At 36.5% G+C, this 24,831-nt stretch overlaps 1 protein-coding gene across 10 annotated transcripts in view; it reads right to left on the bottom strand.

Annotated features, from left to right (window-relative positions):
• gpp (DOT1 like histone lysine methyltransferase grappa) overlaps nt 1-24,831 on the bottom strand; it is a 215,274-nt gene that overhangs the window by 88,389 nt on the left and 102,054 nt on the right. For all 10 annotated transcript variants that reach the window (XM_073977260.1, XM_073977223.1, XM_073977231.1 and 7 more), the window contains one exon: nt 24,012-24,222. The gene's annotated coding sequence lies outside the window, so the exon portion shown is untranslated. The remainder of the gene's footprint in view (nt 1-24,011; nt 24,223-24,831) is intronic.

Below are 24,831 nucleotides of genomic sequence, written 5' to 3' on the forward strand. Positions count from 1 at the left end.
TTTTGATGGGAATTATGTCCTCAGATAAAAATATCCAAGAAAATATTGTGATTTTCCCCAAAAATCGTCTTCGAACTTTTTGAGTTTTCGAGTTTGTGTGACTTGACCGCGGAAAAATTGAGTAATCCGTCGTCTATAAATTCATTAGTCAATGGTTGTATGCACAGTTTATACAGTTGGGCACTAAGCCCACCTGATTGTTATGATTGTTGTCAAAAACATAGTGATTTAAAAAATAAAGAAACTCAAATCACAATAATATAAAATCTATTATGTTTGTTGTCAAAAGTTGTTAACAGAACTCTGAATTGCCGACCTTCTATAGGCCTTGGTTGTGTGTCTTTGCAATGACCAATCATTCACACAGAGATGATAACATTTAATGAGAACAGTAACATAGGACTTTCATTACTTTATCATTCTCCCCATGTGTGGTGACACCAAGTAACGTTAGTTGAATGATTGTTTAGAACATGTGAACCTCCCTTAAGCCAATGAATTTAATAAAAGGCAAAGATCTAAGAATTTATTTTATGTATAAATTCCACAAAAAATACCGAAAATAATGATTGAATGTGTAAACAAATATCAATGAACAATTTTTCACATAGGAAAGAGAGTATAAATAGAATCTATTAATAATATCATTACATTTTCTCCTTCACCACATGACAGATGATGCATTGTTTACAACAGCATAACGTTAGTTGAGTGAACGTTCAAAGGTTGTGAACATCCCTTGTGAAGAAAACTCTAATAAAAGGAGACTATATTAGAATAAAGTAATTTAAAGGAAACATTACAGTAAAAAAATCAGAATAAATAGTAATTATAATAAAAACATATAAATGAGACAAATTTCATGTAAATACGGAAATAATGAAATTGCAAATAGGATGTATTCGGGGGGTTCCTATAATATTATGACTTCTTCCTCGGACATAATTGTTCTGTTGCAAAACCTCCAAGTATAATGCAATAACAAGGTGATCCTGTAAAGCGCAGCTGTAAAAATATATTTTTGTTTCAAAAAATAATAAAAATATTTCAGTTCAACCAAAAGTATACTTCTAAAAGAAAACTAAGACCTGAACTAGGTTTCTGGATAACCTCACTAATAGATCATATAGACTAGCCATAAATCCCCAACTGTATTAAATAAACCAGTACAAATCTCATTGCACTTAGATATACTTTTGGAGGATTTAAAAGACAATCAGCTGATTTTTGTTCATAGCACAATTACCAAGGTAGATGCATCAGCCCATCTGATCGAATCAAAATATAATATATTTCTGCACATTGTTCCATGATAATAATTCCTAGCATGTGAACCGCACTTAGTCCAACAACGTCAACAAAAGGGAAATAACTTTGAATTAAATTAATTAGGGAAATTTAAGGAAATATGAAATTAAAAAAAACACCCAATAAATAAAGAACATTTTACAAAATTATTAAATAACAACTTACAGCTCTTCTAGAAATTATTCATGTTTAAAACACTGTAAAAATAAACAAAATAAAAACACTTTTTTTAATTTAATTAAAAAAAAAGCACAAAACACAATTATTTATACTTCTGGCACCACAAACTTGGAACTATGCCACTGACCCAAGAATCTGATTCAAAACAACAAAAGATGCAAAATGAGAACATGCTTCAGCGGCGGCAGCATCAACCCTCTTCTTTTAGGAGTTGCACACAAAGGACTTTAGCAGGTTCTAGTCTGCAGATTACATTTGTTAGAATTAAAAAAGTGTTGATGGTGGTGGGAAAAATTAGACATCATTTGGTGGTGGAAATATAAGACAGTTTTTCTCAGGGTGTAAAATAGGTTTTGTATGGTTTATTTAGGCCAACAGCAGAACACCTCAAAAAGTTGATGGAGCGCGTGAAATGCCTTAAGAGGTCTTATTCTGCTGAAGAATATACTATATTGTAGGGATAGGTAATGGAAAGCAATAATCGGTTTTTCGACTTTTCGATTTTGGTCTAAAACTAAAAATGCGATTTTTCGTTTGAAAATTTTGCCTTTTTTAAGGCGAAGATCATTTTTAATATTAATTTCTCGTTAGAGTCAAGCTCAATGACCAATGATGCAAGTGAAAAAGGAAAGTCGAAGATTCGAACCCACACAACCACCACTATGTGGCATGTTTCGCCTTTGGTAGAGGCTCTTCAGACATATCGCCTGTGGAGTGGCTTCGCTATCATCTAATTTTTCCTCTTATAATATTATAAGAACCCCCCCGAATACATCCTATTTTCACTTTAATTATTTCCGTATTTACATGAAATCTGTATTTACTATTATTTCTGATTTTTTTTACTATAATTTTTTCTTTAAATTACTTAAATTCTAATATATTCTCATTTTATTAGAGTTTTCTTTACAAGGGATGTTCACACGATCACTCAACTAACGTTATACTGTTGTAAACAATGCATCCATCATCTTTCATGTGGTGAAGGAGAAAATGTAATGAGATTATTAATAGATTATATTTATACTCTCTTTCCTATGTGAAAAATTGTTCATTGATATTTGTTTCCACATTCAATCAGTACTTTTCGTATATTTTCGGTATTTTTTATTGAATTTATTAATAAAATAAATTCTTAGAGCTTTGCCTTTTATTTAATTCATTGGCTTAAGGGAGGTTCACACGTTCTAAACAATCATTCAACTAACGTTATTTTTTGTCACCTTACACATGGGGAGAATGATAAAGTAATGATAGGGCTCTCATTACTTTATCATTCTCCCCTGTTACTGTTCTCATTAATTGTTATCATCTCTGTGTGAATGATTGGTCATTGTTTGCAATGAAAATAATGCAGAAAATAACTTTCAATTGTAATTTAGTAGATTAATGATTATTTTTATTAAAATGATGTTTCGCCTTTTCTAGAGGCTCTTCAGACATATCGGCTGTGGAGCGGCTTCGCTACCATCCGAATTTTCCTCTTTCAAATGCAGTTTGTTTTTCGGTCTGGCGATTATTTCAGTTGTATTAAAACTGGTCTTTCGACTTTTTCATAACCTCAGAAAATCGATTATAAACGACTATTTGTCCATTTTCGAGTTTTCTTTTGAAACTGTAAAACCGCCAAGTCAACAATCTATCGGCAAACTCGAAAATCGATTACAAGATAATCGATTGTGCGATTTCCCCTCCAGACAAAAGTCGACCACGATTTTTAGACTTCTGCAATAAGAGACCCCTAGAGGAAAACCTCTTGCTTGGTTATATGCGCAATAAAAGGCCCCTAGAGGTTTCGCGTTGCAATTAGGTGGCTCGAATAAGTCTTGTGTGGCAAATATTTGGTTCCAATAGGTCTTGAATATCGCCAATTCAGGGCTTAAGTTACTAATAGAAGGGCTCAACAAATATTTTGTGTATATAGAATTTTTCCAGAGGTCTTTGTATTGCCTTAATTAGCCTTCAATAGGCATAGTATTGTGAACTGAGGACGTAAGCGACCAACAGATTACCGATAGAAGACCTCAAGTGATCTCAGGAAGCTTTGTAGTGAAAAAAAAGGACTGCAGATTTTTTGGACAGACTTGTATAAGATCTGGAAAGGTCTTAGCGATAGCGATAGTAAGTATCAAAGGATCGTCATTGGTTTTAGAAAGCATCAAGGGTGACTTGTAGTGTGGAAAAGTGGCGTATGAGGTCAGGTTAATCGAAATAAGGCCTCAAAATGTAATAATTTGGTGTTAAAATGCCTCAAGATGCTCTGTAACATCGAACGGGTCATACGGAAGCCTGTTTTATCAATATCAGGTATTGTATTGCCGATAGAAGACATCAAAGGATCGCGAAAGCAGGTATCAAGAGACCGTCATTGGTTTTAGAAAGCATCAAGGGTGACTTGTAGTGTGGAAAAATGGCGTAAGAGGTCAGGTTAATCGACATAAGGCCACAAAATGTAGTAATTTGGCGTTAAAAGGTCTCAAGATGCTCTGTAACATCGAACGGGTCATACGGAAGCCTGTTTTATCAATATCAGGTGTTGTATTGCCGATAGAAGACATCAAAGGATAGCGAAAGCAGGTATCAAGGGACCGTCATTGGTTTTAGAAAGCATAACGAGTGACTTGTAGTGTGGAAAAATGGCGTAAGAGGTCAGGTTAATCGACACTAGGCCTCAAAATGTAGTAATTTGGTGTTAAAAGGCCTCAAGATGCTCTGTAACATCGAACGGGACATACGGAAGCCAGGTATTGTAATGCCGATAGAAGACATCAAAGGATTGCGAAAGCAGGTATCAAGGGATCGTCATTGGTTATATAAAGCATCAAGGGTGACTTGTAGTGTCGAAAAGTGGCGTAAGAGGTCAGATTAATCAACATAAGGCCTCAAAATGTAGTAATTTGGTGTTAAAATGCCTCAAGATGCTCTGTAACATCGAACGGGTCATACGGAAGCCTGTTTTATCAATATCAGCATCAAAAAGTCTTGTATTACCGATAGAAGGAATCAAAGGTTCTTCTATTGGTGTTGGAATGTGTATAGAGGGCTTGTAATATGGATGGGAGGTATAAACAGGCTGACTGTATTAACATTACGCCTCAAAAGGTCTTTCTTAGTGTTAGAAGGTATCAAGAGGAGTTTTAGTGTGGATGGAGGCCTAGTTTATCAACATAAAATCACAAAAAGGTCTTCTTTTGGTGTAATAAGGCCTCAAGGTGACATGTAAACTTGAAAGGAGGCCTGTTTTATCAATACGAGGCCTCTAAATGTTGTTGATTTCCAGTATACGGTTCCAAAGGGGTTTTCTATTGGTAGTAGGAAACCTTAAAAGAACTTGTACTATCGATAGAGTGTATAAAATCGCCTGGTTATCAATATTAGGCCTCGAAAGGTTCTGTACTGCCACAATAGTCTTCATTTGGTGTTAGAAGGCGGCAAGAGGACTTGGTTTGCCAGTAAAAGGCAGCAAAAGGTCTACAGAGGATTTGTAATGTCAATGGAGGCCTTGTTTATGAATATAAGTCTTCCAAAAGTTTTGTATTGCCGATAGGAGACCTTAAAGGGTATCGTATTGATGCTAAAAGGTATCAGGAGGACGTGTAATGCCGATTTAAAGTGTAAGGAATTTTAATTTGTGAATATACGACCTTCAAAAGTTTTGTTTTTTCGATAGAAGACCTTAAAGGGTCCTCTATTGATGTTAAAAGGTATCAAGGAAAGCCTCAGGCTTATCCATATAAGGCCTTAAAGGTCTTGTATTGTCGATAGAAGGTCTTCAAGGGTGTTAAAAGGACTCAAAAGTTTGTATTTTGATGACACGTAAGTTTAATAGGAGGGACAAGGATGCCTATATAAGCGTCAAAACGACTATTGATGATTAAAGACTCGAGAAAAACTTCAATTGCTGATAAAAAGCGGACAAAATGCTTGTTCATGAAATTATGCATTAAAAAGACGGATAAAAACGCCTTTAAATGAGTTATATTGACGATATAAGACCTCAAGTGACATTCTACAGCTGCTAGAAGGCTTAAGGAGACCTTGTTTTGCAAAATAAGGCTTTAATAGTTGTAGTAACGCCGACATAAGACAATAGGGGTCTTGTTTTGCTGATATAAGCTCTGTTCCAGAACTAAAAAGTTTTTACAATTTTTACCACTTTTACACATTTTGCGTTCCCGTACACAAAATTTATATGAAAATCGTTCACGACTTTTACCACTTTATAAAGTACGGGAACAGGCCAATATTGTAACTGCCTTGCTTGCTTCTTGGACTTAAGAGGTTTTGGACGTGCTTATAGATGGCTTCCTAAGACTTTACTTCTCAATACAAGGCGAAAATAATTTCACAAATAGGTATAACTCAGACTTACCACATGAAAACCTTACCTCAATTTATAGGAACGACGTGATACCGCCGGACCGAAGACTTTTATTGAACCTAAAGTGTCTAAAGATGTCTTACAGTGCCAATAGGAGGTTTGTGGAGGTCTCGCTTATCAATATAATGCATCAAAACGGCATATATTGCCGATAAAAGGACTTGCAATGTAGATATAAGGCATAAGGAGGGATCGGACTGATTAATATAACGCCAGAAATTGTATTATATTGTCTATAGAAGGTATTAAAGGGTCTTTTATATGAGGTCTTCTGAGTCCTTATATTGCCGATAGGTCTCAAATGGTCTCCTATTGGTATTAAAAGGCCTTAAGATAACTTGTAAAAACAATAGGAGGTGTAATTCGGCCTGGTTTAACAATATAATACAGATTAAAGGCATTAAAGGGTCTTCTAGTCACGTCAGAAGCGTCACGTCACATCAAGATGACTTTGCAATGGTGATAAGAGGCATAAGAAGGTCAGCTGTATCAACATGGTGCCTTATAATGCCGATAGAAGGTCTCAAACGTTATTCTAGGGATAGGTAAGTCGACTTTCGATTAATCGACTTTTTGCAGTCAAAAGTCTAAAAATCGTAATCGACTTTTGTCTGAAGGGGAAAATCGCATAATCGATTATCCTGTGATCGAGTTTGCCCATAGATTGTTGATTTGGCGGTTTTACAGTTTCAAAAGAAAACTCGAAAATCTCGACTAATCGATTTGCTGCCGAAAGTCGAGTTTTAGGACAACTGAAATAATCGCCAAACCGAAAAGTCGCATTTTTAGTTTTAGACCAAAATCGAAAAGTCGAAAAATTGATTATTTCCTCTCATTACCAATCCCTATGGTACCCCTATTTGCGTTTGAAGGCCTAAAGAGGACTTGCAAAGGCGATAGGAGGTTTAAGTTGGCTTGTTTGGACCCCAAGATGAGATGGGAACAAGTGTCGTTTAGGGGCTCCTCTCGGATCGGTCCGAAATTTTTACCATAGGTAGCCCTTGGGACCCTGAACGCAACGATATATAATTTTCCTGGGGGAAGTCCATACTTCCCGAGATATGGGTCTTGACATTTCGTACTTGTAACACCTTTAGGTTGTTTATGGGCACCTCTCGGATCGGGCTGAAATTTTTACCATAGCCCTTGGGACCCTGAACACAACGATATATAGGGAGTCTATACTTCCCGAGACTTTTTTACTTTATCACCATTATTTTTAAAACCTATGCAATATGGGACTCGTTTTAAAGCTCACGAAGAGTACTTTCCAATAATTAATAATGGTAATTAGATTTTCTAATATTAATTTATTAAGTTATTATTGGGCAGGGGATTTACGACTTTCTCCTATGGACAGGGACAAAAGTGGGCTACGCGATCAAAACTCTCTTTTAAATTGAAAGTGTTCTTAAGTAGCCGGCTTTCGGCCGGTGATTTAAGACTTTCTCCTAGATCGCGTGCATAAAAGTACTCTCCATAAGCTTTAAAACGATGCCCATAATGCCCACGTTAGAATTGTAAAATGTCAAGACCCATATCTCGGGAAGGATGAACTTCCCCCCGGAAAGTTATATATCGTTGTATTCAGGATGCCAAGGGCTATCTACAGTAAAAATTTTAGCCTGATCCGAGAGTTGCCCATAAACAACCTAAAGGTGTGAAAGTACGAAATGTCAAGAGAAAATTATATATCGTTGTGTTCAGATTGCCAAGGGCTATCTACTGTAAAAATTTCAGCCCGATTCGAGAGGGCCCATAAACGACATTTAAGCCATGAGATGTATTGGCGATTGTAGTTCCAAAAGGAACTTGGAATGCCTCTAAACAACTTAATTTGCTAACTATAGCTCTGTTCCTTTACGTGCAGGAATCTTAAAGTTTGACCACTTTTTACTCGAAAAGCGTTCCTTTACTTCAGACACCATACAATTCATATGGGAGCAGTTTACAACTTTTACTACTTTTGCCGGTTGTACCATTTTTAAAAGTAAAGGAACAGACCATATATGACTCTCGAGTTCTCATATGGTCAATATTCGACCCCAAAAGAAGGGAAGAAAAAAGGAGGAAAATTATTAATTGTTACCAAAATAGGGCAATGTATTGTCAATAGAACACCTTAAGACGTCTTGAATTGCCAATTATATGATACGAATTTTCCTATAACCAATACAAGGAGCTGAAGTCCTGACCACATGCGCAATATTTATATAGTGGGTGTCACTGAAAATGATGCAACCTGAACCAAAAAAATTCAAAGGTTGATAACTTCGAAACGAGTAGAGATTTTTTAATCATTTCAATGGCTGACTACATTTATTTTTAATTTTCCAAAAAGGCCTTTTTTAACAATTAAATTTGGTAATTTTCTTTAACGAAAAATTTTCTATAAATCCTCATTCAATTCAAAGCAATTTATTCACATAAATTGAAAATTTTTCCAAAAATCATACACACACACACAAAGTTATAAAGTTGCACACTCAGACATTGTAAAATTCCATGTAAAGGTCATAAAACTTCATCCCTTCTCCGTTTAAATGTTAGTCGGTTGGTTGGTTGGTTCGTTGCTTTGGTTCAATTAAATATTTTTGGGTAATTTTCCAAACGACCTTAAATTCTTAAAGTTTTAATGTTACACAGGCGGCAGCACAAAGCTCCCAGGCATTGGCAATAACAACAACTCGGCTGTGTAGGGTAATAACAACAACAAGAACGAATTTTGAACAGCAATGCCAATAACGAAAATGAGAATAAAGATACGGCAATAACGACGACAACATTGATGATGATGACTATGTCGAATCAACATTAAAAGTATCCTCTCCTCTGTGCTACAGTTACGTTAAATTCAATGAAAATTAAAGTCACAACAACAGAATTTGCTATAACCAAATGGGTGTTATGTACCAGAAGAAAAAAACGAGCAAAAAAAAAATGTAAAAAAGGGGGCTTAAATCAAATGAGAAAAATTTGCCACCCAATTTTCTAGCCAACCACCCTGCTATACAACACAGAAAATGCCATTAAAGCACACAAACACATTCACGTTGATATTGTATAAAAACTGCTATACGAAATAAATAATCCAACAACGACAGGCAACAACCCCATTCTCACGCAGCTCAACAACAAAGCAAATAAAAAGAAAATAACAAACAACCAACATCACCCACCGTCAACAACATTCGGCACAGTCACAGCAGAGCAGTGGCAACACTGTTATTATCACCTTCGTCACACACTCAAGACCAGGGATGCCAAGTTGGTGGTTTTCCAGCTACTTGTGGTGATTTTTGACGTACAAAAACCACTTTTTAGGAGTTGTTGCGATTTTTTATTTTAAATCTCTACAGTAGCGATTTTGGCTGTTTAAGGTAGCGAATTGTAGCGATTTTTACGCAACATTGTTTACTGTCATTACTTTAAAGCAAAAGAAAAATAGTATATTGTGCAGCGAGTGAAATAAATATTCATACATTAAGAGGCCGCATATTGTTCAAAAATACAGAAAAGTATGGGAATTGAGAAGTCTGTCAACAGGGGTACACCCCAGGGGGGTGTACTGTCACCTCTGCTATGGCTCATGGTGATAAATGGAATATTACAAGATTTTGATAGAGTCGGTACGAAGATTGTTGCCTACGCTGATGATGTCGTCATTCTCATCAGTGGAAAATTCCCATCCACTCTGTCAGAATTAATGCAGAGGGCCCTGGTTAAACTTTCGACTTGGGCTCATCGGAACGGTCTAGGCGTAAACCCGACAAAAACAGAGCTTGTCCTTTTCACCAGGAAGAGGAAGGTTGTCGAATTTACCCTTCCCGTACTAGACGGAGTTGCGTTAAGTCTTTCTCTGGAAGCCAAGTACTTGGGTGTAATCCTTGACCGGCAGCTAAGATGGAAGAGGAACATTGAGGAACGGGCTAAGAAGGGTTTAATCGCACTATACTCCTGCAAGAATTCGATAGGTAAAAGTTGGGGACTCAAGCCACACACAATATACTGGTTGTATATAACTGTAGTCTGTCCAATCTTAACCTATGGATGTCTTGTCTGGTGGAAAGGACTCGAAAACGGAACATACCTGGCTAAGGTAGCAGGCGTGCAGCGAGCAGCTTCACTGCTCATCACTGGAGCTGTGAGAAGTACACCGCAGGCGGCCCTAAATGCGATACTCAACCTTCAACCACTGGACATAGCAGTACAATTCCTAGCCTCTTGGAGTGCAACGAGGCTCAACGAGATTCAGGCTTGGTGTCCTTCACAACTGGGACATGCCAGCATCCTTCAAGTAACCAATTGTCGAGTCGGATTTAAAGTTAGTGACTATATTGCATCTATCCTTAATTTCAACAGGGCGGATATTTGTCTACCAGAGAGAAATGATTGGAGAAATGGTCAACTCTTCTCAGATAGGCTAGCCATTTTCACAGATGGCTCGAAAATGGAGGAGGGAACCGGTTCCGGAATTTATTGTGAAGAGCTCAGCATTCGGCATGCATATAAATTGGACAACAACTGCAGTGTCTTCCAGGCGGAGATCTTCGCCATAGTGAAGGCTCTGGATCTGATCGTCAGCGATGAAGTGGACGCAGACAGACAAATAGTTGTCTTTGTCGATAGTCAGGCTGCCCTAAAGGCACTTACGTCATACACAATAAAGTCTGAGATCGTTAGCAAATGTAGACATCAACTTGAGAACATTCAAAATTCAATCGTATTCTGTTGGGTACCCGGACATTATAATATAGAAGGAAACGAAATCGCTGACGAAATGGCACGTACAGGCTCACAGTCCGATAGCATTCGTGCAGAAAGCCTTGTGAAACCGCCGCTGTGTCATTTTATTGGTAAGCTCACGAGCTTCTTCTCTGATAAAGCTGGTAAAATTTGGTCTAATGAACCCAAATGTAGGATAGCGAAACTAATATGGCCAACTATTTCGAGACGTAGAACTTCATCCTTACTCTCACTCAGTAAACTTGAGATCAGAATTGCTACAGGGGTGATCACCGGCCACTGTCGCGTCAGATCCAGAAGCTGTAAATGGGATGGAACCAATGTCGATTTTTGCAGACTCTGTGAGGATGAGGAGGAGTTGGAGACGATCGAACATCTGCTATGTCGATCCTGTGATTATTGTCAACTTTACCAGAGCCTGTAAATGGCTATGGGAAAACTATGCGACACAACCACAAATCTGACTCTCTCATTCTATTATGAGGTCGAACAATATATATACAGTCGAAATCGCTTATAACGTCGTCGTTTATAACGTCATATCGCTTATAGCGACGAAATCCAAAAGTCCCGAATTTCTACCCTTTATATTCCACACAAATAAATATCGCTTATAACGTCATCGCTTATAGCGTCATATCGGTTGCAACGTCGGTTTTTTTGTGAAATATTGGAATTTTGCTATCGGTTATAACGTCGAATCATACGAAGATGGAAATTGTCTCTTAATAATTTGTTGTACGTATACTTTTTCAAACTCAAACAACAACAAAATACCAAACTTATGCACAACATGTTCGAAGATGGTATCAAGTCAATTAAGCTTGAATGTTTGTCACCCAATGTCACATCTGTTTTACAACCCATGGACCAAGGTGGAATATAATCATTAAAATAGCATTGCCGGATAAGCAAATATCCACTATCCTGTCAAGAATAGAAAAGGATCAAAGTATGTACGAAACTAAATGTGTTGGATGCCGTGTTAGTGTTAGATGAATCATGGAAAAATGTAACGTCTTCTGTCATTGATAATTTTCTTCATCTTGCGGGATTGTTAATGGACCTTTAAAAGTTTCTGAAGACATTTATCTTCGTTCTAATTTCTCCCAAAACGTAGAAGATATTCATGAATTATTTGAAATCGATGACAAAGTTTTCACATCTGCCTTATATAATGACGACGACATAATTGGAAGTTTTAGATGGAGGCAATTCTAATGAACAGAGTTTCAAATGCTGTGTCAGAGGCGTGTCTAGCTGTAGAAACTCTTCAAAAATTTATTTACTCAGAAGATGTTACAAACAAAAATGTGTTTTGGAAACCCTTTCAAAACTCAGATCTGAGTTAAATTTAAAACTTATGTCGGAATTCAAAAGCACAAACTAAAATAACAGACTCTTAGAAATAGAACCATATCCTATTTAAAGGTGATATTTTGAAGGCGATCTGCTGAAGAATGAATTTAATATCGTTATTTTTTATTATTTTGTCATTTATAGAATGAAAAAGTAAAAAATTGAATTGATTTTATTTATTTACTTAATAAAACAACGTATTTATACCCAAATGTCACTATACATAATGTTATATTACCTCTTTTATAAATATCGTTTATAACGACTATCGCTTATAGCGTCCGATTTTAGCCGGTCCCTTGACCGACGTTATAAGCGATTTCGACTGAATTAACAAAATTATTTTCCTTTATTCCCCTTTCTTATATGTATCAATCTCCCTACTCTATAAACTCTTTTCTCCTGCTGTGAATCTTTCTGTTTCCAATCTCTTATATATTTTCAGGATAAACACAATGGACCAAAAAGGTCTCCGAGTAAAGCAGCTATGATGAATTGTAGCTGCGCATCCTTAAACCTAACCGAACCTATGGGAATTGAGATATTTTATTGAAGAAATGGATAAAAACATGTATGTGCGATTTTTTTTTTAATTTCTCTCTTTCTGTGTAACAGTTGCTAACTTCTGCCGTTTTTACACATTTTCGTAGTGCTTTTTGGTCTTGGTCAGTGGAGATTTGTGGTGGTTTTTAACACAACTTTTCTGTAGCGATTTTTGCCTTGGAACAGTTGGCATCCCTGGACTCAAAACAAAACGACTTTGTCGCTGCTGTAGCCGACGACATCGTCGACTTTCATCACTCATATTCCAGCAACAATTTTAACTCCCTCTTATCATTCGCCCAACTCAATGACAGAAACCTCAGTCGACAGCGACGCAATTTTTCGTTAATTTCACGACTACATTGTCGACAATGGCGTCGCCGTCCGTCGTCGTAAATATGTAAACAATTTCTCTTAGCCACCGACCACCCACCAGCAGCAGCACACATCCAACAAACACGTGCAAAACATAATTCAATTTTTTCCTGCTCAGGATTTACGGTATTATTCTCTCTTGCTCTCCATATGTTTGTGAGAAATTAAATGGGTTTTATTTTTATTGGGGTGGTTCACACCCAACAGCAAACTCTGATGATGAGATTATTTTGTATAACAAAATATTTGCATTAGCGATACGCAGTGAATTGCAATAATCGGTTTTTCGATTATTCGGTTTTCGTGAAAAAGTTAAAACTCGATTTTCGGTTAGTCGATTATTTGAGAGTGTTCTAAAAGTCGACTTTCGATTAATCGTTAACCGCCGAAAACCGATTATAATCGAATATAATCGACCATTTTCGTTGATGCGATCCGTGATGGATATATGTATAAAAAAGTACCGTCAATTATGCGGTTTTAGCACATCCAATAGTCAACTACGACTAATAGTCGACCACGATTAATAGCCGACTACGAATAATAATAGACTAGGACTATTGGTTGACTACGAATAATAGCTGACTCCGTCTTCCGAAAGTCGACTAAGAATAATCGATTATTCGGTTTTCGCACAGTCAATAGTCGAGTACGACTTTTGGAAATTTTACGGTTAATAATCGATTAACCGAAATCGATTTTTCGTATCCTTAATTTGCATTTAAATTTGTGTGTATGTATGTGTGCTTGTGAATGTATGACAGTTATACACGTGCACAGACCGTTATACAATGGAACAATTTATAGGTCTGTCTGGTTACTTTTCCAGAATTTTTTCCAAGAATTGTCCAGCAAGAACTTTCTCAGAGAGTAAGGAGTTTTTATTCTCTTTTGCAAGAAAATTGTAAAAAGTAAACAGACACCTTCCCAGCAAAAAACCAGTAAGCCAAAACAGAACAATTTGTCCGCCAATGAAGGAACCAAAGGAAGCAAAAATGATGTATTTTATTAAAAATAAAAAAGAAAATAGCCCAAAAAAGGAGTTTTCCCAATTTGCAACTTTGTTCTCCAAAAAAGCAATACAATTAGGCTTGCTATTTCCACAATAAAACTGTTTTTAATTTTCACAAACATAAATCAACGAAAAAATAAAAACAGATGTTTCATTGTTTTTAAGAAGAAGAAGAGTTGCTAGTGCAGCCATGAACTCGTCTTTACGAAAAAGTTAACTACAACTCTCTTTCCCATACAAAAACCCAAAGTAGCATTCGCTTCTTTTGCACCATTGTGCTAGTGCTTGCTAGAAGAAATTTGTCCAGCAAGAATTTGCAAACTCTCAGTGAAAGAACTGTCAAAATGTCTCTCTCAGATCGCTCTCTTTTGCTGACTTTTTGCGTTACAACAACAATTGGTACAAATTGTTACAAATTTTGGGGTAACCAGACAGACTTTATATTGGAGATGCATGGTAGAGTTGCCAAGTTAGGTGACAATTGACAGAAATAGGTAAGAAAAATTTTAAAGGAACAGATTGTTAGAAAAATCTTTATGCGAGACAAGAGAGATGCGAAGAGCAAGCAAATGAAAGACCTACGGATATCTTTTCATTCCAAAAAATCCCTTATGTCCCTTTATCAATATAACAGGTCGAGATGTTTAATATTGCCAATAAAGAATGCAAGAAAGTTCTTATCGTAACCTTATTTATAAATTGAAGAGGCATTGTATTCCCATAGATGGTATCAAGGGGACTTGTATTGACCATAAAATGTTTAAGGCTAACTACCCAGCAAAATGTTCGATGCCAAAGATGCCATTCAATCATGGGTGAAAGTGATCTGGCATGTCATCTTAGCATCTTCATCGATGAATTTTATATGAGCGTGGACCCCAAAAGATGCTATTCATTTTTGGATCCAAAGCATGTCATTTACACCAATGCTTTGACATGTCATTTTCACCAATGCTTTGGCATGTCATTTCCACCAATGCTTTGTCATGTCATTTTCACCAACCCTTTGCAATGACATTATCATTACGACGAGAGTTTTAACAACGTTGGTTGTGATTTCGAGTCTCCGACAACATCAAGCCTATTTTAAATAATTAATCTTATATATTTAGAAAAATGGGTATAAATAAAAACACAAAATTGATCTATATTGACGATCTAGAAGCGCCTGTTATTGCTCTGGGCACATTTTACAATATACCTGTCAGCAGCATGGACATAAATCACGTATGTTACATAAATCGGAAAAAACAAATTCTTGTTAAATTTAACAAAGTATCTAAGCGCGACCTACTGATGAAGGAGTATTTTAAAACTCGTAACCTTAAAGTCTCTGACTTATTGGGTACCCAGGGTGTTGGTCTAACTAGTAGAGTTTATCTTAACGACCATTTCTCTCCTGCCGCTGCACGTTTGAACTTTGTGTGCAAGAAACTTCAGCGTTTAAAGATGGTGTCAAAGTTTAAAATTTTGAATTCTGATATTCTTAAGACATGGCTAAGGTTTCCTGATGGCAGAGAAGACACTTATAGCGCCAGTCAATGTGATGCTTTGCTTCATGATGTTGAAGGTGGAGATGTTTGAACTTTTTTTCACCTTTTTATATAATTTTGCTCGATTTTTCTGAATAATCTTTTTTTCCTTAATTTTTTGTAAAAGTATTTTTGATCGCAATATGCTGTTGATCAGCTGCCTTAAAGTTTTATATGTTTTTACGATGTGTAGAAAGTTAAGAAATATATTTTTTCATTGTTTATATACTTGGTTCCCCGCCATTACTTATTTTTTACTTTTGATGTCTTTTGACCCTAATTTTGGGCCTGTGATAAGTAGCAATGCTTACATAAACTCGGTTCATAGCACATGCCATGGCAAATTGAATATCGCACATTTAAATTGCAGAAGTATAATGCCTTCAAATAACTCTACTAAATATTGTGAGTTAAAGTCGATTCTATGTGACTCTCCTTTACATATTCTTGCACTTTCTGAGACTTGGCTGAGGCCTGATATCTCTAATCGTATGGTTGATATTCCAGGTTATAAACTTGTGAGGAATGACAGGATTGGAACTCGGGGTGGTGGTGTGGCTATTTATGTTGTTAATTCTATCAGATACAATATTGTTTTCAAATTATCTAGATTGGGCAAATGTGAATCACTTTTTATTGAGCTTTCAGCCAGTAACTCAAAGGTATTGTTTGGTGTTGTTTATCTGCCTCCTCCTGGTGATTTTTCTTTCTTTGAGGATCAACATTCAGATATTTTCATGAGGTATTCGAATCTAGTGATTGTTGGTGACTTTAACTGTAACCTGTTCGATTTCCATAAATCTGCATATGTTCGTTCTTGTTGCTTCCGGTTGAATCTGTCAATATTACACAATTCCAAGCCTACTCACTTTGATGTGTCGCATGGTTCAACTTCTCTGATTGATTTTGTTTTAGTCAGTGACTCTTCCATGGTTTATCAATCTGGTCAAGGTATTTGTCCTGCTATTTCTGATCATTCACTTATATTCACTTCGCTTAATATTGGTGTTCCCAAATTCCTTGAATTTGTTGAATATCGGGATTATTCCAACATTGATTGGGATGGGTTTTACCTGCGCTTATCTAACTTCGACTTGCTAAACGTTGGTGATGTTCATGTTAAATGTTCTATCATAAATTCCCTTATAATGGACTTATTTGAGTTTGTTCCTTTGGTTCGAAGAAGGATACATTCTAACGATAACTGGATCAAATCTAACTCTATTAATTTTGCTCGCTCTATGCGTGACTTAGCTTTTGGAGCCTATCAGTGTAACAAGAGTCGTGAGTCTTGGAAAGTCTTTTGTAGGTATCGTAATAAAGCGAAGTCTGTTATTCGGCGTGAGCGCAGAAAGTTTTATTCCAAGAAATTCAATGCAATGGGTTCAACTGATCTGTGGCGTTTCCTGAGAGGATCAGGATGTCTTGGTGGAGATGATATTGCTTTTGATATTGATGTTAATGGTTTGAATGCTGCGTTTGTTGATAATAATTCTCAAACTCTAGGTATTGATTTCCCTGAATTTGATGGGTCTGATACTGGTTTTTCATTCAGCTGCGTTTACGTCGACGATATTGTCATAGCACTTAGTAAAATAAAATCCAAATCTATTGGAGTTGATGAAATACCACTGGATTTCTTAAAACTAGTTTTTCCCTATATATCTGATTATATTTTAGACTTAATAAATTCCATTATCACCTCTTCCGTCTTTCCTTTACAGTGGAAAAAAGCTCGCATTGTTCCAATACCGAAAGGTAATGTTGTTAACAGCTACGACGATCTCAGACCTATTTCAATTCTCCCTGTGTTGTCTAAAGTGTGTGAGCACATTATGAAGGATCAAATAATGTTACATGTAAGCAGGTATATGTATAATGATCAGTTTTCCTTTCGTAGAAATCACAGTACAACGGGTTTATTACTCTATATGACTGATATGATTAGAAATAATGCTAATGCTAACATGAACACTATAGTTGTATCTTTAGACCTTACCAAAGCATTTGATTCTGTTTCTTACCACGTATTGATTCGTAAACTTAGAAATGAGTTTAATTTTTCCGTTAATGCTTGCAAGCTAATGATGTCTTACTTGAGTGATAGATCGCAATTTGTGTACTATAATGGAGAGTATTCTACGTTGCTTTCCCGAACGTGTGGTGTTCCCCAGGGGTCTATAATGGGACCCTTTTTGTTCGTCCTTTACGTTAACAGCATTGCTGATTGCTTTAATGGTGCACATAGCACACCGTTGTTGTTTGCGGATGATGTTTTCCTGGTTTTCCGCGATGCTAGAGCGTCTGTTGGTACCTTCGAGAATGAAATTGATTGTTGTCTTGGCCGATTTATTCAATGGTGCTCTGAAAATGCTCTTTTGATCAACCCAGGGAAGACAAAAGCAATTAAGTTTGGCTTTGGAAGTCAAGCTAATGACTTCAATATTTTTCTAGATCAGAATCGGATCAGCTTCGTAGGTTCCCATAAAATCCTTGGTGTTATTATAGATGATAAGCTTTCATTCGAATTTCACATCGACTCTATTCAGCGGAAAGTCTTTAGTACCATTCGCAGATTGTATTCTATTAATGTATACCTTCCTACATGGGTCAAACGAAGACTAGCTTCAGCTCTACTCATGCCTTGTATCAATTATGGCTTAGAAGTGGTTTCTGGTACGATAGAACGAAATTTATTGAGGCTGAGACGTATTGTCAACTCTGTTGCCCTGTTTGTCTTTGGTGTGAAACGTCGTGAACATATATCTAGTTATGTTGAGAGTTTTTTGGGTGTTGATTTCGGGGAATTTGTCAATTGTAAGCTGTTGTGCACTTTTCACAAAATAATTAAGACTGGTACACCTGCTTCATTGGCTAACATGTTTAGCTTTATTTCTTCACCGAGGAATACACAACTTTTTATACCTAGAATATACAACTCTACTTTTGAAAAGTCGCTTTTAATACGCGCTGCAAGATTATGGAATTATTTACCTCTTGATCTGAGAGTTTTGTCACATTCCAATAATGCTTTTCGGCTTAAAGTGCTGAATCATATTACTTCTCAACCTGAAATATAGACTTGCTCACAATGTTTGTGCTTATTGCTTGATTTTCTTTTGTCTTCCATGACGTTTGTTATGTAACAACAATTTTCCCGCTTTTTATTGAGTCTATGAAAGTCTATTAAATGACTTCTATGGTGTTTGGTTGCAATATTGAAACTCGACATGTACCTTGCTTATTGTACTGTAATTATAGCTTCGTTCCAGTACTTCTTTAGTAGTAAAAGTTGCAAAAGAGAGAACTCTCAAAAATTGCTGTAATGTGCAACATTTTCTAAAAAGTACAGGAACAGAAAAATGGGAGAAAGTGAAAATGTGTCAAAATCAAAAAAAGTCATGACAAATCGGACTAGAGAAACCTTGAAAAAGAACTTTCAATTTGTAAATTTTTTGCTGAATATTGGAATCTGACTGACAAATATCAAGGATATCGGATCATGTGGGAATGAATGTGGCCAAGCTGGAAGATATCATTCAATATGAGAGTTTTGGCTGTAGCCAATAAACAACTATTGGAATTATATGTAAAAGTGGTTTTCTCAAGGATGCTTGGTGGTGGTGGTCCCAATTGATATCATTGGGGTAGTAACGAAAGTCGTCGTTTTTTATTTAAGTAATTTTACACTCATCCAAAGGGATGCTATGGCGATGATTTTGAATTGTTGCTGCTTCTCTGTGATGAAGAAAATATACAGTATGCCACCGTGTTGCAGTAGAGCACGCCCTCTCCGGTTAAATCCCTGATCACGACATCACAATTTTCGGCTGTGCAAATCCCCTCAGTGAAAAACTTTTTTGCAAGTGATGTTTTTGTGTTTCACGAGGAACTTTCGTTCAGAATGACCCCAAATATAAATCGGCGTGCACTTGGTGGGAAAAGTGTCCCTTGTCCCTTTGCTTATGTTGCGGGAACATATGTATTAGTATGCCTAACAATATTTTATTATTAAAAGATCTGCACTATTATTAAAATGGACAATCATAATAAATACATCTATAAAGTTTACACTCAACAACTTATTTTCTTTACATCTTTATATAATAAAAACTTCAATTTTGTTCTTATAAAGCTAAGGCTACAGATAATACTGTGGCTGCAAAAATACTAGCATATAGCAGTTAGTTGGTTGTTTGGCTTTAACATCTACCGTATTGCTTTCTTTACGGTTTAGTTTACTAATTTTATTATTGAATTGTACAACTTCAAGGCGTTTCCGATCTTTTTGCTTTTTTAACAATTTTTTTTCATGTTTATGTGCAAAACTCAAGGCTTTTTTCCTTCACAGTTTATGGTGGTAAGACCAGAACGATGCTTTTCACAATAGCTTCCAATTTTAAAGATTCACAATCACAAAATAAGCACCACTTCTAACGGAATTCTTCTGAATAAGGATAGGGTCCGGATTGGAATTTCGATGACTTCAAATGTACTGGCAAATAAGAAAATATGGTTTTCTGTAAATAAATAGAGCAATTACTTACATACATATGTACTTCCGGCAACGATTGCCATAACTTTTTGAACACTCAAAGACCACTATCCCCAAATTCCAATGCAAACACAAGTAGTTGTATCCAAGTTAAGATCCGGCCGATGCAGCCGCCCCAATTTGTATTTGGTTCGAATTTGGGACACGATATCCATCGCATGACCTGCACGTAGTCAGTTCAAGTTGCAGGATGTTTGAAATTGGATTCAGAGGAAATAGAACCAGATATAGATAACCGTATTAAACAAATTTGAGTTGCAACTTTTTGAAACTACTTGCTCCATAAGTGTCTGTGTCACAAAAAGCTGTTTTTCCTTAAGAATCTTTTGTTTTTTTGTTTCTTTTAATATACATATTTCAAACTTAATCTTTTTCAATCTTTTATAAACCTGGCAATTAAATGTCAAATTTACAAATTTCTAGATTTGCTACTTTCTGCTCACCCAAATTTGTGTAGTAGAAAATAGCAGAAGAGAGCCCCATTCAGAGCCATTTTTGTTTAAAGAGAAGTGCAACTTTTGCTACTTTTTGGAGTACAGGAACGCACTTTTAACATAAAATTGTAAAAATAGTACTAAATAGTACTATTTTGCAGGTTCTGGAACACAACTTATGTTTGCTGCTTATTGGCCACTTTTTAGCTATACTTTTTTCTCTTTCTTGATTTTCATTTGAAATTGAATTGCCCATATATGGTTTTGTGGTGACCATAGGAAGGCTCCAAGAAGTTTTTTACTGCCGATAGAAGGCTTATATTACCTATAGCGGGTGTAAGGTGGCCTAGATTTTCAATGAAAGGTTTTGCATTGCTGAAAATGAGAAGGATAATTGAATCCGGCTCGAAGTACCAATGAAATGAGAAAGTTATAACACAACCGCACGGTTCGATTGCTTATTCGATTCTGATTTTATTTTAAAATATTTTTCTTAAGAACTACTTAAACTAATCAAACTTTGCCTAATCTTGGACACTCAAATCAACAGAGCAGAGTGTTGTATTGTCCCAACACTTAAATGTGCATGTTACCTACTGAGCGCATCGATATCCCTGTGTGCGGACTTTGTCAAATCCTTGGAGGAGACATCCTGCCCTTCTATGAGAGAACCTTCTGCTCTTCTATGAGAAGACGTCCTGCTCTTCTATAAAAAGACCTCCTGCCCTTCTGTATGCAAACGTCCTGCTCTCTATGAGAAGACGTCCTGCTCTTCTATGAGCCAACCTCCTGATCTTCTATGAGAAGACATCTTGCCCTTCTATGAGAAGACATCCTGCCCTTCTATGAGAGGACCTTCTGCTCTTCTATGAGAAGACGGCCATATTTTTTGATCCGATCCTCTATGTCTCAAAAATGGTAAAACCTAGGAAAATATCAATCAGCCAATCTTGCACAGAATTTTTACTGCTACAACATTTTCTTTAGTCCCATTTCGATAGGACTTGCGGCTTCCAAGCAAAATCGTGAAAACAAGTAAAGAAGGTTTAAGGTTTAACTCGGCCAAAAAGCTCTAATGTAAACCTGCTACAAGACATTAGGATACAACAGAAGACCTTGTTTATCAATGAAATCCCACAAGAAGTCCAGCATTACCCTTGGAAAATCTTCTTTATTTCCCACAAAAGAGCACCTACGTTCCCCCAAACACTTGGCAACCCTGTTGCATTGTATAATAATCAAACAAGTAATAATGATGGATAAGAACGTGAAGTAAATAATGCGATGGCGGAAAGAAATTTAATGATGACGTTTGCAAAAAAACTACAACAACAAAAACTACAACACCACTATACAGGTTGGTCTCTGTTGAATGAATGTGCGTATGGGCAGCAACAACAAAACTGTTATGTATTCTGCTGCTGCTGCTGATGAATAAAATTTATATGTATTACAATATGTCATCTCTGAGTGAATGACTGTGAGTTCGTTCGTGTGTGCATTAGGGGGTGCTGCGCCTCCTTTCGCATTAATTGCTTTTATCGATTTTTTTCGTTCGTCCATGGATGGGAAGAGAACATATTTTGTATGCATAAGCATTTGTTGTTATTTTTCTTTCTGATTCTCTCTTTGTTGTTTAGTTTTCGTTTTTGCATGAAATGTGGGCTTGCCGCAGCGCGCCATAGTTTTGTGCTGGAAATTTGTTGGGTTATGTTTCTTGGTCCCCACACAAATCCCCCTCAGACATAAAAAGAAAAAAACAGAACTAATGTTACAATCAGTGACAGACGAGGCGGGAGAGCGCACAGCAGAGAGAGGAAAAGAGAAGATGATTACATTGAAATTATAAAATGTAGTGATAGGTAGGTGGGTAGGTTTGTGGTTGAGAGCCACCGTTAGGGATTTGTAGTGCGGAAAGATATAGTGTTGGAAGGGCGGGGAGGAAAAAAAGGTAAATAAAACTGAATAGTTGATGGCAAAAACAACAACAACAAATTCTATGTACATCACAGCCAGCAAGCAATCCCATTAAAAGCAAAGTTTGTATTTTTTTCCAGCTTTGTTTTAGTGGTGCTGCTGACAAAGCAAAAAAAAACGAAAAACATTTGCGGCAGCAGCTTAATTTAGTTCTCGGGTTTTGTTTTCTGTGTATGTGTGTGTGCTTCTTCTTTTTTTAGCACAAGGCCGAAATTGAAATGTTTTGAAGCCTTTACTGTTGTTGTTGTTGCTAGTGAATGTAAATAAATATGAATGAGAGGAAACAGAAGAAAAAACAAACGAAACAGTATTTGACACTAATGAAAGTGTGCAGTGTGAGATGAGAATAAATAATCATAAAAAATTAATGTGAAATGAAATTCTTCATTAAATAAAACTTTAATCAAACAGTTGAAGGCATGGATGGCATACTAATTATGGCAGAGAATAGGGGAAAGGCGGGCGACGGATTGGAACTTCATGGCAAATTTTGAAAATTGTAAAATAATTTAGAACCAAGCACTATTTAGACTCGGTGAATAGTGTTATTAATAGAAAATTTACAATTCAGCCTGGCTGAATGGAGGTTCCCATTGGAAATCTGCAATTCAGCCTGGCTGAATGGAGGTTTCCATAGGAAATTTGCAATTCAGCCTGGCTGAATGGAGGTTTCCATAGGAAATTTGCAATTCAGCCTGGCTGAATGGAGGTTTCCATAGGAAATTTGCAATTCAGCCTGGCTGAATGGAGGTTTCCATAGGAAATTTGCAATTCAGCCTGGCTGAATGGAGGTTTCCATAGGAAATTTGCAATTCAGCCTGGCTGAATAGAAATTTCGATAGGAAATTTGCAATTCAGCCTGGCTGAATAGAAATTTCGATAGGAAATTTGCAATTCAGCCTGGCTGAATAGAAATTTCGATAGGAAATTTGCAATTCAGCCTGGCTGAATAGAAATTTCGATAGGAAATTTGCAATTCAGCCTGGCTGAATAGAAATTTCGATAGGAAATTTGCAATTCAGCCTGGCTGAATAGAAATTTCGATAGGAAATTTGCAATTCAGCCTGGCTGAATGGAGGTTTCCATAGGAAATTTGCAATTCAGCCTGGCTGAATGGAGGTTTCCATAGGAAATTTGCAATTCAGCCTGGCTGAATGGAGATTTCCGTAGGAAATTTGCAATTCAGCCTGGCTGAATGGAGATTTCCGTAGGAAATTTGCAATTCAGCCTGGCTGAATGGAGGTTTCCCATTGGAAATCTGCAATTCAGCCTGACTGAATGGAGGTTTCCCATTGGAAATCTGTAATTCAGCCTGGCTGAATGGAGGTTTCCCATTGGAAATCTGCAATTCAGTCTGGCTGAATGGAGGTTTCGCATAGGAATTCAGGGTTTTCTATAGGAAAACTCTTACACAGCCCGGCTCTTTAAAAAAATGAAGGTCTCTAGAGAACTCTGGAGATCTCCACTGTTTAAGAAGTGTTATTAAAAGGATTATGACTATTTGTGAACCACAATTATACCCCAGCATGAACCCTAATTGGAACTAGGTATTTTCACAATAGAGAGATAACAACATACCTTAACTATACCTTTTAGAAAGTAAGCTTACCTTTGTTGTCTAAATTTTGTTGTTGTTGTATTAATCCAAAAAAGCGTTATCCAATTATTACAAAATCGATTTTTGTTTTTTTTTTAATATCCGAGGTTTTTAATTTCGTTACAAAATTTTTAATATTCCAAATATGCGACGTTGTTGTTGTTGTATAAAATAATCCACACTTGAAGGCTTAAACGGTTTAGATTTTTTTTATTCGAATTTTCTGAAAGAAAAAAGATGGAATGGAATAGAAATTAGAACAGATTCAATATGGAGAAATGTTAATAAAAGAGAGAGCCAGAGATTTTGACATGTTTATAAATGTAATTATATGAATTATTCTGTATTCCAGTAGACATATTCTATAACTTTTAAAAACTATTGGTATTGTATTGCAGTTCTTAGATGGTTTTCTATCCATCATAGAAGACCTTAGACGGGGTCTTCTATTTACCACAGAATACATTAGACGGTCCTACAATCGCCGTAGAAGACTTCAGACGACCTTCTAATCACCTTAGACGACATCAGACAGCCTTCTTATCACCATAGAAGACCTCAGACAAAATACCTAACCACAGAAGACCTCAGGCGGGTTTCTATACACCATAGAAGACCTTAAATGGTCTTCTATTCACCGTAGAAGACCTCATATGGTGTAGTATTCACCATAGAATGCATCAGGCCGTGTTCTATTTACCTCAGACGATCTTCTTTTCACCATAAAAGACCTCATACGGCTCTCTATTCACCATTGACGTTCTTCAGTTCACTATTAAAGACCTCTGATGGTCTTCTATTCGCTAGAGGATACTCCAGACGGATTTCTATT

Source organism: Musca autumnalis, unplaced genomic scaffold, assembly GCF_047663935.1.
Source record: "Musca autumnalis isolate F117 unplaced genomic scaffold, ASM4766393v1 scaffold_1, whole genome shotgun sequence".
Lineage (NCBI taxonomy): Eukaryota > Metazoa > Arthropoda > Insecta > Diptera > Muscidae > Musca > Musca autumnalis.